This window comes from Hydra vulgaris, chromosome 03 (assembly GCF_038396675.1).
Source record: "Hydra vulgaris chromosome 03, alternate assembly HydraT2T_AEP".
NCBI lineage: Eukaryota > Metazoa > Cnidaria > Hydrozoa > Anthoathecata > Hydridae > Hydra > Hydra vulgaris.
Genome location: NC_088922.1, coordinates 41,747,333 through 41,759,375, shown reverse-complemented (window position 1 = coordinate 41,759,375; position 12,043 = coordinate 41,747,333). Strand labels below are relative to the sequence as shown.

Here is a 12,043-nt window from a genome sequence, read left to right as displayed (position 1 = left end):
TGAAATAGGGGTCTGCCGGGGGCTTTAATATATAAACTGACTGACTAAATACGGAAAACATGCAAGAGGTGCTGCTACATCAACTAAAGGTTTGGGTTGGAGCAGCAATCATTTTTTTCATTATTCTTTGTTTTTTTTCTTCTTTTTCAAAAAAAACCATATAGAAAATAGAAAGCAAAAAGAGTTGGCAAATGTATAGATTCTTTTAATTATATATATACTTTTAACAATATACATTTTCAGATACTATTTAATTTTAAATTTAACATTAAAAGAACAAGACTGAAATAAATAGAAAAAAAAAAATTTTTTAATAAAAGAATGCCTACCAAAACTAACTCTTACACTCTGCTGCAGCTATGACAAAATTTATATTGGACTAACAGAAGGTGAGTGGAAAACCAGATATAATAATAAGTCATCATAGAATAACTTTAAATATAAAAAAATCACCGCATCTGACTATGTTTAGGATTTAATAACCAAATTTAATGAAACCCCTATTTTTACATGGTCTATCTTGAAATCTGTACCCCAACTCAATAATGCCCACTATGCTTATATAAAGGATTCACAACAATATCATATCTAAAACCCCCTAAGAACTTCTAAACAAACAAATGGAAATTATATCTAATTGCCATCATGTAAATAAATTACTAAAAATTACAAAGCTCACTAAAAACCCAAACAATCTAAGAAATAATATATTATCTTATTTAATGCATCTTTAAGCTTATTAAAAAACCATTCACACATAGCTCATGAATATATTTCATAACTAAATTAATACCTTTATATATATTTTTTTAATTTTTATATCTATATATTATATACATATATATATATATATATACATATATATATATATATATATATATATATATATATATATATATATATATATATACATATATATATATATATATTTATATATATATATATATATATATATATATATATATATATATATATATATATATATATATATATATATATATATATATATATATAAATAATAAACCATTAAAATGTCTAGCTGTTTCATAAATATTAACAGTAACTAACTATTAAATAAACTATTACTAACATTAACCTTAACTATTAAACAATTTCTGCCCCTAAACAATCTAAAACACATATATAAGCGGTAACTTCTACTAAACAAATCATAGCAAAAACTTTTTACTACTTGTCTGATGATTGTGGTAAAATATGAAACTCTGAGTATCAATATTCTATTATAAATATAAGCATATAACTAATTTTTGGTACTGCAGGTAACAGTAACTAATATATTATATTATATGTATATATATTTATATATATATATATATAAATATATATATATATATATATATATATATATATATATATATATATATATATATATATATATATATATATATATATATATATATATATATATATATATATATACGTGTGTGTGTATATGGGTCTGTCTCCAGAAAAGTAACAGTTTCAATAGTTAATTTTATAAAAATTAAATATTAAATTTTTTAAACCAAATTTTTTGTGGTTATAGCTTTGAGTATATTTAATCATTTGAAAGTGTCCACACAACTCGTTAAATGTCAGTTTACTAAAAAAAAATTAAAAACTTATAGCGTAACCCACAGACTTGACGTTAAGAGTAATATCACTTATGCTGTAACACCTATAAGTGTTGTTCAAATAATTTTCAAAAATAATAACCATCTGTAATCAATAGTTTTTATTAGCTAACATAAAATAGTATAAGTTTTTATTAGCTGTTATTAGTACGTAAATTAGCAAATGTTTTTGAATTGTAAATCTTGTGGAAAACTGTATTGCCCCCTGTTGTTGAGGTTTGGCTGGCACAATACAAACACTACATCGCTTTTATCAATGACAGAGTTGTCATCTTTCTCCGGAAAGGTGAAAAATTTCTGGCCAGATCTTCTCAAAAAATTTATGACAAACTCATTTCCATCTGCAACTAAGGCTTGAATTAACCCAACATAGTATTTGACAATTTTTTCGGAAGTTTGAAACTTCACTATCACAAAGTCATTCATTTTAATAGACAAGCTGTCCTTCTCACTATCGCCATAAACACTGTGATAACTAAGTCTTGTCTTTTTCTTTTTACATTTACTTGGGCCTTGGTTTTCTTGTACCAAACCTTTGGATATTGTTCCTTCAGCAAGTGCTTTCTACCTTTTCAAGGATTGTTGACCTGGTAAAGTATGTTAAGGAATTTCTTAAAACAGAAGCAAATAAAATTATTTATAAAAAAAAAATTACAAAATTAAATAACAGTTAAATAAGGTTTTTGATGCACAACTTATTTCAATATTTTATGAAAATACAAGGCTTGCTGAAAAACTAAATATTAATGTTCAAACATTCTTGATTGATGAAGATCTGTCAAAGATTCAGTAGGGATTAGTACTTCTCCAATACTATAGTGATTGCATTTTGTACCATTGTCACATTTAGTGCATGTCAGCCTTCTTATATACAACGTTTCTTTTTTAGTGGAACTCCAAAACACCTCATGAACTTGTAATGTCCCCTTGAAAGTTGTTAGGTTTTTGGGTACACTTTTCTCATAGAGATTGAAATCTGTTATTTTAATAGTATAGATGGTTATACTTGGACACTTATCTTTTATTTCTTCAACCAAACAATTAATATCATGAATATCTTTCCTTTGTCCTATTATTCTGTCTGCCGTTCTTTTGATACATCCCCCTATTCCATCAGGGGCACCTTTTCCGTGCCCCTTTTCTGTGAAATGCCATCTCATTGTTTTAGCTCCAAACTCTTTTCGAAAAAAAGTACCTAGCAAATAGAACATGCACTTGTTTCGGTACTGTTGAGAAGTACTATCGCTAAGAAAATGAACTGTTTCAATGATAGGCAGCTTTTCTTTCAAGTCATTAATAACAAGCTTTAAATCCCAACAAAGTCGTGTTGCCTGTTATCTGAAAATGTACAGTAAGATTTGGCCTTTATTTTGTTTTCAGAAATATTGTAATAGTACGCCACAACTGTATGGATTGACGCTTGGTTTCTTGATCCACCAAAATGGAGCGATTGAATTTCTTTTGAGTATTTGCAATTGTAATTTTCTGAAAAATCACAATGAATGAAAATATCCCTAGGCCCCAAGTTTTTTTTATTTCTGATGTAGCTTTGTACTGGTGTTTTATATTGCATACATGCCTCATAAACTTTTCCAACATGTTATTAATAAAATGTAAAAACAGCTGTTTTTTAGTTAATGTTAACTCTTCTTTTACAGTTTCGAAACATGTCTTCATTTTACCTTTTACCAAAACTTCAACTCTTTTTTTAGACCATTGGGGAATGTTGCTTGTTCATTCTCAAATTCTTTACAAACTGTTTTTTTGTTTAAACAGCATACTCCACATTTTCATTCTAGGCACAATTCTCTCAGCTCGCCATCACATGTTATACATTTTAGCAAGTCAGTGGGATATTTATATGCTAACATCTTTAAAGTATACAACTTTTCAAGAACCAAAGCAAAATTCTCATGGTCAATACAAAGACAAGTATCTTGTTTACGGAAGTCTGGTTGAACAACCCAAAAGAGTCTCAATTTACAAAATGTGCTATAAGATGTTGAATTAAACTCGTTTGTTTGTTTAAAGTCATTATACAAATTTAACATTGTATCATTCAATAATCTTTTCTGTTTTTTCAGTTTGTTTCTTGTTATTGTTTCTTTTTTCCCAGCAGTAAGCCTACTAGAACTATCTTTTTCTAAAAAGTTTTGTACTTCTATCTTAAGTTTTCGTTGTTTCAGTATATTTGAGAGTTGATATGTATGGTATGGATTGCGTGATAAGATATATCTAGAAGTAAGATTGTTAAGGCTTCTTTGAAGTCTGTACTTCTTTACTATCTTTCCGCTTAATACCCTGGCAAAAATCTTCTTTTTGTTAATACATCTCTACAGTTAGTACATACAGTAGAAAAATTTGAATGTATTTGTGTCTTTAACACTTCGCTAAAAAGCAAGCTTTTCTTTACTTCCTTTGAGCATTTTGTACCACTAGTCATTTTTTTAACCACCTTTCGAGGAGTATTATCTTCTGCAGACTGCAGTCTGTAGAACTTTTGTTTGTATTTATCACCTCTTTCCTTTAACAATTTGTTTTTTTCTTCTAATTTTTGGATTTTTTTCTTTAACCCATCTCTATACTTTCTACGAATTTTTAGCCCGCTGCTATTTCTGGAACTAGATTCTTGACTGGGACCAGGAAGTACATTGAAGTCTAGTTCATTGTCGACAGGAATATTTACAATTGGACTTTCAGGTGGTGTTGACAAATATTCAATTAGTTGTTGTCTTTTCTTTTTCATTTCTCAACTTCTTTTGGCCCTTTCCTTCCAACCTTTTCTTACTGATCTTTTATCCCCTTTCTGAAAGTTTTTTTTTCTGAATTTTCTTCCGTGTTGCTATTTTTCTTTCTCTGTCTTTTTGTTTTTCTTCTTCATACTTTTCTGGATTTTCAGCTTTCATCTTCTCCCTCGCCTTTCTCATACTTAGTTTTTTCAATTCTCTAGTTTTTCGCCTTTCTCATACTTAGTTTTTTCAATTCTCTATCTTTCCCATCTTTGTAATCTATCAGGCTAGAAACATTTATCTTTTTTCTAATAATTAATTGGCTAAATGAGCAAAGTTTTAAAATATTAAAAATAGTATAAATAGACATTAAAAAATCCATATACAAGTAAAATTGTTATTTGTTGTCACGTCCATTCCACTGGTGTCACGCCTGTTGCTTCCTGTATTCCACAGATGTGACATCCACAGACGTGACAGATTAAAGGAAAAAGCCAAAAAGGGGTGCTATGTTTTGAGGCTAGGACTCTGTTCCCCTTCGAGTAAACATGTCCAGGTAATAGCTAGCAATTAAAATTATTGCTTATAAAAAAATAAATTTATATACTCTATAAATGTTTACCACAGATGTGACACACTCACACTAACAAATTCAACTTTTAAAGCTTCAACGCTTATTAACACAAAACAACTCCACCAAATGTTAACAACTCTATCTACAGACGTGACACTTGAACTGGTGACACGAGCTTCAATCACATAAAAGTTACTTTGAAAATATGTTTTGAGGAAAATAATGTCAACTCTAATTTTAATGTATTTTTAATTACTTACTATGCATTAAAAAAAAGTAGTAGGGATTAGCAAAAGGTCTGGGTGGTGATATTCCACGGATGTGACTTGTCACAGTCTGTGGAACATAATTTATTCACTGAAAATACTATTTTCGATTGGGTTAGATTGGTTTAACATTGTATGAGCTGTAAATTTATTATTTGTACCCGTTAAAAATAAAAATAGTATTAACTTTAAAGAAAAAATTAGTGGTGACAGTATATTGCTACCTTTGTGGAGAATCACCCATATGTGTGTGTGTATGTACAAAGACAATTCCAAAAAATCACAATTTTTTTTGAAATAAAATAATTATCTATTAGATTTATTAGTAGATTTCTAGAAAGTTACAGGATTTCATTATGTATCTTAGAGTCACAGCAATCATTTAAATGCAGTTCATGTACACAGTCACACACGGAAGTTGCAAATTTATCAAGTTAATGTAGTTAGTTTTATGAAAATAACTTGTAAAGTATGATGAGTATTTTAAATGAAACATTATATCTCTACAACTCATATTTAATATATTTTAAATGAGAAACAGCAGTATTTAAATATATCGGAATATAGTTTTTGGATCATCATTGTATATTTTTCAAATTATTGCAACATTAACATAAAAAAATATATATTTATACATTCAGGTAGCCTAAAAAATGATAAAAATATTTCTGCTATACTTGTTCTTTCAGTTAATCATAATAGCATTGCTTCAAGTCCTAGCCTCGTATTAAACAAAAACAAAAAAAAAATTAAAAATGCTAATATGTGTGTATATAGATTAGTGATTGCTTATTTGTTTTGCTTATCTTTATAGCATATCACTTTTTCAGTTTTTTACAGCATACCTTCCATAGGTCTATCAGGAAGCCTGATGAATCTACAGAAGGAGAACCAGTCTGTTGAAGAAAAAATTAAGTGTATTTACTAATTTATATCAGGGTTAAAAAAAATCCAACCCAAATGGGTTTTTTCAGGTTTTGGGAGATTTTTTAAAACTGACTGTTATTCAAAATAGAAAAAATACTTTCAGAATTTATAGTTCCTTTTCCCTATATGTTCTTATTTTTATTGCTAAAGTACTCTAAGTCTCTAGCCATTTTTTGGACTCCTGAACACCTAAGTTTAGAAATTTTTAGTGATGTTATGACTTTCAAAACTCCAGTATTTTGGGGAATTCCTTGATTAAAATTAATATTATTTAAATTGTAAAAAATTTTAATAGTTTAATCATAAAAGAATTTTTAGAAAAAAATTTTTAATAAGTATATATATATATTGCCTCCTGGATCTGGAAGGAAGCTAGCAAATGAATGCAATGACGTGACTAAGTTTTCAAAAAGTATTTCTGGAAAAATAATAATTTCAGTGCAATTATTGCAATATAGCTATATATTGTATATAGCTAAAAAATAGAAAGAACCAAAATTCAATTTTATTTTAGAAGATGGCCATAGAAGAAGGGACTTATCAGGCAACTGTAAACTGTATATTTTGTAAGCCCAGTTACTTCAGAAGTATTGAGCATTTCTAGTGACTTTGGTAGTAGTTACTCTGGTTTAACATCAATCAGTGATGTCATTGATTGATGTTAAACCAGAGTAACTACTACCAAAGTAGGGGGTGGGCCGTACCAGGTGAAACCATCATGACATGGTACAGAAGGGTGATTTATATATATATATATATATATATATATATATATATATATATATATATATATATATATATATATATATATATATATATATATATATATATATATATATATATATATATATATATATATATATATATATATATATATATATATATATATATAAGAATATATGAACACTCAATAAATATGCAGAATACTCATGAAAATTTATATTCTGCCATGCAATATTCTTTTCAGACTGAAAAAATATATTTATTGGATATTTATAAAAACTATTAACTTTAAGTGAATACCTTAAATAGTGATCTTATAATAGATTAACAACAAAAATAATAATTTAAAAACGACTCGATCAATTTCTTTAAATTGATTAAATTTAAAACTAGGTGGTTAATATTATTATTAATAACGGTTTTGATCAATAATATAATATACCTATAAAGGGGCTTTTATAGAAATATGCATATCATATATGATATCTATAAAGTCTTACATAAATAACACCTAAAAATTTTAATTTTTAATGGACTTTTTTCCGTAAACTTGAAATAATTGTAAAAAACCAACAACTTTGACCTTTACCCTAAAAAGCTTGGAAAACACGAATAACAAATTCGCACGTGACATACAAATATTTACCTTTATCAGTTACTAGGGAAAAAATTAAACCGATAAAAGTATTGCTGCCCTTGCATATTCCGAGTACTCAGAAAAACTGCTGGAATACAGAGATGATAAGAACCCAGCTCTAACCGGTCACCCGACCGAGTACTCAAAAAATATGTAATGTATACGTATGTAAACTGTAATGTATATGTATACTCTACAACGTAATTTATTGAAAAATATAAAAGTAAAAAAAACAATTTTTTTTAGTTTAAAAAAAAATTTAACAACATTCATGCAAAGAGTAATATTTAGAAAAAATTAAAAATACAATAGTACCTTTTTACAAAAACCCTAACATATATACCTTATCATTTTAAATATTCATATATTTTTATCAATGCCGGAGTGAAGGGTGGGGGATGAGACACCCTTCTCCCTCCCATCAATGAATTTTTTATTCATTTAGTTGACAAATTTGATCATTTTAGACAAGTCAGTTGGCAAATGTAGACATTTTAGACCAGTCAGTCGGAAAATTTCAAAAAAACGAGAACATTTTTTTTTTTTTTTTTTTGTCAGCAAAAATTTTAATGGCTTGCAAGACAGTTCTATCAGCTCTAAACAATGTTCTGCGTGCATGTTTTTGTTTTATGTACTCTTTTTTTTAATTTTGTATGATTTGTTCTTACCCATGCAGTATTATAATAAATCAAATAATAACAATGAATAAACGAGAAATATAAACTTTTCAAAGATTTTATAGAAATGAATCAGTCTAATATATCATTGCCGTATTTTTTGATATTTTATTTTCAATACTGTTTATATGTTTTCTGATACACCTCATTTAATTGATGCACCTCATTTAATAGATTTGGTAATATAAAATAGATATATCTTAATGAACAAAATACACAAAAAAAGATTATGATACTTTCAACATTGAAGAGTTGCTGATTTAATAAAAACTAAAACAGGCTCTTTTAAAATATTCAGCAGCAACTTAAATAAAAATGTTTGCATCTTGGTTTCTGTTTTTGCTTAGATTTGTTTATTTTACTTCTTTTTAGTTCCGTATTATTATTCAAATCCAGGTAGGAATATTTCAATTACTATTCCAACCTGGATTTGAATAATAATACGGAAAAAATTATTCAATAACAGCAGTTTCTGAGCAGTATGAGCTAACATCACTTTTTCTTTTTATTTAACTTTGTTAAAGTGCTTCTTACCTATTTTCAACAACTCTTTTTTTCTTTATGCACTTCGCTTTTATCTTCACCTTTTGAATCTTTGCATTGTGTGCTTCCTTAAATGTTAATATGAAGTATGCTTATTATTCTATGGGTGCAACAAATTTTCTAAAAAATAATGTGTGGAAGAATCGGGGAGAAGAGAAAACTCTGAATGAGCTTATTAATTAAAAGACAAAACAAAATGTTGAAAATTGTGAAGCACTCATATTATTTGGAAGCGGTTGATAGATCAAAAGATGTCCCTTATAAACATTATTTATTTATTTTATATATATATATATATATATATATATATATATATATATATATATATATATATATATATATATATATATATATATATATATATATATATATATATATATATATATATATATTAGGGTGGGCCGGAAAAAAATTTTTTCTGATTTTTGATTTGATTTACCGCGGAAAACATGCTTCAAGGGTATCTAAGGAAAATGCAAAAAAATAATACAAATATTTTACATCTGGAGCTAGCGCATCGTACTTGAATATTTGAATAAATACTCGCTTTTTATCATTTTCGTAACTAAGTGCGCTTTAGAGTATTCCCAAAATGTGCTGCAAAATTGGTGTTTTTCTTGCCACAACAACTTGTTTTGGTATAATTTTGTTTTGATTATTTTAAAATATTAACCTATCTGTCATGGCTGTTTTTAAAAAAATTACTCGTAGCGAATTTAAGTGCCCGATTTGTGGTCATCCAATAGAATTATCTGCAAATAAACTTCCAACTTATGAAGATGTTCTCAAGTGTTGTTTTAATGAAAATTAAAAACTAGCTTTGAAATTGAACAACAAACCAGTTAAGTTTTCTTACGTTTCAAATTGTGTCGCACAACAAGTTAAATCAATGTTTGATAAAGCTTTAATACTCACAGTAACAATTTACAGAGTTGTGCAATTAATAAATGGATACCATGACAGTTATCGCAATCTTATGAAATCCTTTAAGTGTGATAAAGAAAAAGGAAAGTTCAAAAAGAGAGTTGAAGATTTTAAAACAAAATCATTGTTATTGTTTGATGTCTCGGCGTGTAAGTGTAAAATAACATTAGACTGCAAATGTAAAATGGTCACTGAAATTTGTTTATGCGAGTGTTCTGTTTCAATTATCTGTATGTGTGAAAAAGAAAAAAATATCCCCATCATTGAACTAAAATTTGTGTACTTCCAAAGAATGCATGGTACTGGTAAAATCGGAAGTATTGACGTAAAAGAAACAAAAAAAATTACACAAAAACACGATAGGAAATGTGCTGAACTTAAAAGAACTCTGCCTACTAATAATCTATTATCGCAACATTCATGCTCAAACCATTTAGATGAAACACTAAAGCAAAAAGAGATCGATAGTGATGCCTCCGTAGCCATTAAAGAAGTCATCGATGAAGAATTAGAAGAATATAAGCTAACTAAGCCATCATGGCAGATGCGCATTACAATGAAAAATACTGCTCTGACTAGCGATTGTTATGGATTATCAGACAGAGCAACGGCAGCTATTGCCTCAAGTGTTTTGCAAGATTTTGGTATCGTAACTAATTATGATCCCAGTTTTGTTGTTGATAAAAATAAAATTAGAAGAGCAAAAGTAGATAACCGTTCACAACTTCAAATGCAGAGCAAGGAGAAATATAACCCACTTCAAGGAATGTATTTTGATGGGAGGAAGAACAAAACTCTACTGGTTGAAAAAATGAAATTGAAACGGTTTTGACGAACCATAAAAGAGGAAAATTACTCAAATTTAAAAGAACCTGGTTCCGTGTACGTTGGTCATGTTTCACCAACTTCTGGGTCTGCTGAAAACATTGCCAGTAGCATTATTTCATATTTGAATGAAGCTGGAGTTTCATTTCATGAACTGGCCGTAATTGGATGCGATGGTACTGTTACTAACACGGGATGGAAATCCGGTGTTATTGCCACAATTGAAAAATATGTAAACAGACCACTGCAGTGGGGGATTTGTCTCTTACACTTCAACGAATTGCCATTCCGGCATTTATTTCAAATTTTAGACGGAGAAACGACAAGCCTAAAATCATTTAGCGGTCCGAGTGGCGCACAGCTTAATAAGTGTGAGAAATTACCAGTGGTAAAATTTGTCAGTGTCCATTGTGAAATTCCAGAAATTGACCGCAAAATTTTAAGCAAAGATCAGCAGTTTTTGTTGAATATAAGTTCTGCTATTAAATCAGGCAGTTGTTCAGAAGATTTACCTGTTCGTGAACCTGGAGCCATTTCACACTCAAGGTGGTTAACAACTGCAAACAGAGTTTTACGATTGTATTTGAGCCTTGAAACCCCAACAGAGGAGCACAAAATCTTAGTTTCTTTTCTTTTAAAATCATATGTCCCTGGATGGTTTCATATAAAAAAAAGTAAATACTTCACAAATGGAGCAGAACATGTATTTAAAATGATAAAGTCGTCAAGATTTCTGCCCAATGATTTGCTAAAAGTAATACACCCAGTAATTGAGAGAAATGCTTTTTTTGCACATTCAGAAAACTTGCTTTTAACAATCGTAGTAGACAAAAGGGTTCTTATTAGGGAATTGGGTTATAAAAGAATTATAAAGGCAAGAAGCCTAGCTTCTAAAAGAAAATTTATTAGGAGTTTTCAACCACCCAAAATTAATTTCCTTGCTACTGACTATACAGAGATCATTGACTAGAACACTACCACGCTTTTTCTGCCACCTTTGCTGCGAAGAGTCTCAGATAAAGATATTTGGTCAAAGATCCAATTAGGTGAAACAGTGGCTGAGTGGAACTTTGAAAAGTTTTCATGTCACACCCAAGCAGTAGAACGATGCGTAAAACTTGTAACAGAGGCTTCACAAAAAGTAGCTGGCTTCAATTCCATAGATGGCATTATAAGAACTACACATAACTCCAGGTCTTCAATGCCTAATTTTTCAAGCAAATCATATTTTAAACTACCAACAGAAATTAGCGAAAAGTAAAAGAATATATTTTTTCACAAAAGTTTTAGTCAAAAAGATGGTTTTTCAATTAAAAAAAAAAGATTTCCAATTTACCATTCCAATACTTTTTTCTACTTAAATTGTCTCTAGATACAGTGTTGTAGCTAGGTTTTCTGGCGCCCAGGGCAACGCTGAAAATTGGCGCCACTCTCCTGAAACAGACTTGCGAACTAAAAAAAATGTCGTGGGGGAGACTTTTAGCGATAAGGCCCTGAAGGGGCTGTATATAAGGGTCCTGCTAGGGAGATGGGGTGGCTTAGGAGCCCCTCCCCTTCCCAGCTAGGGTCTGGGGTAGCGCTGTA

General features: G+C 29.1%; 1 protein-coding gene across 1 annotated transcript in view; it reads right to left on the bottom strand.

Annotated features, from left to right (window-relative positions):
- LOC100209217 (dynein axonemal heavy chain 5) overlaps window positions 1-7,410 on the bottom strand; it is a 132,397-nt gene extending 124,987 nt beyond the window's left edge. Inside the window, exon 1 of the mRNA XM_065793250.1 lies at window positions 7,296-7,410. The gene's annotated coding sequence lies outside the window, so the exon portion shown is untranslated. The remainder of the gene's footprint in view (window positions 1-7,295) is intronic.
- Window positions 7,411-12,043: the final 4,633 nt, after the last annotated feature.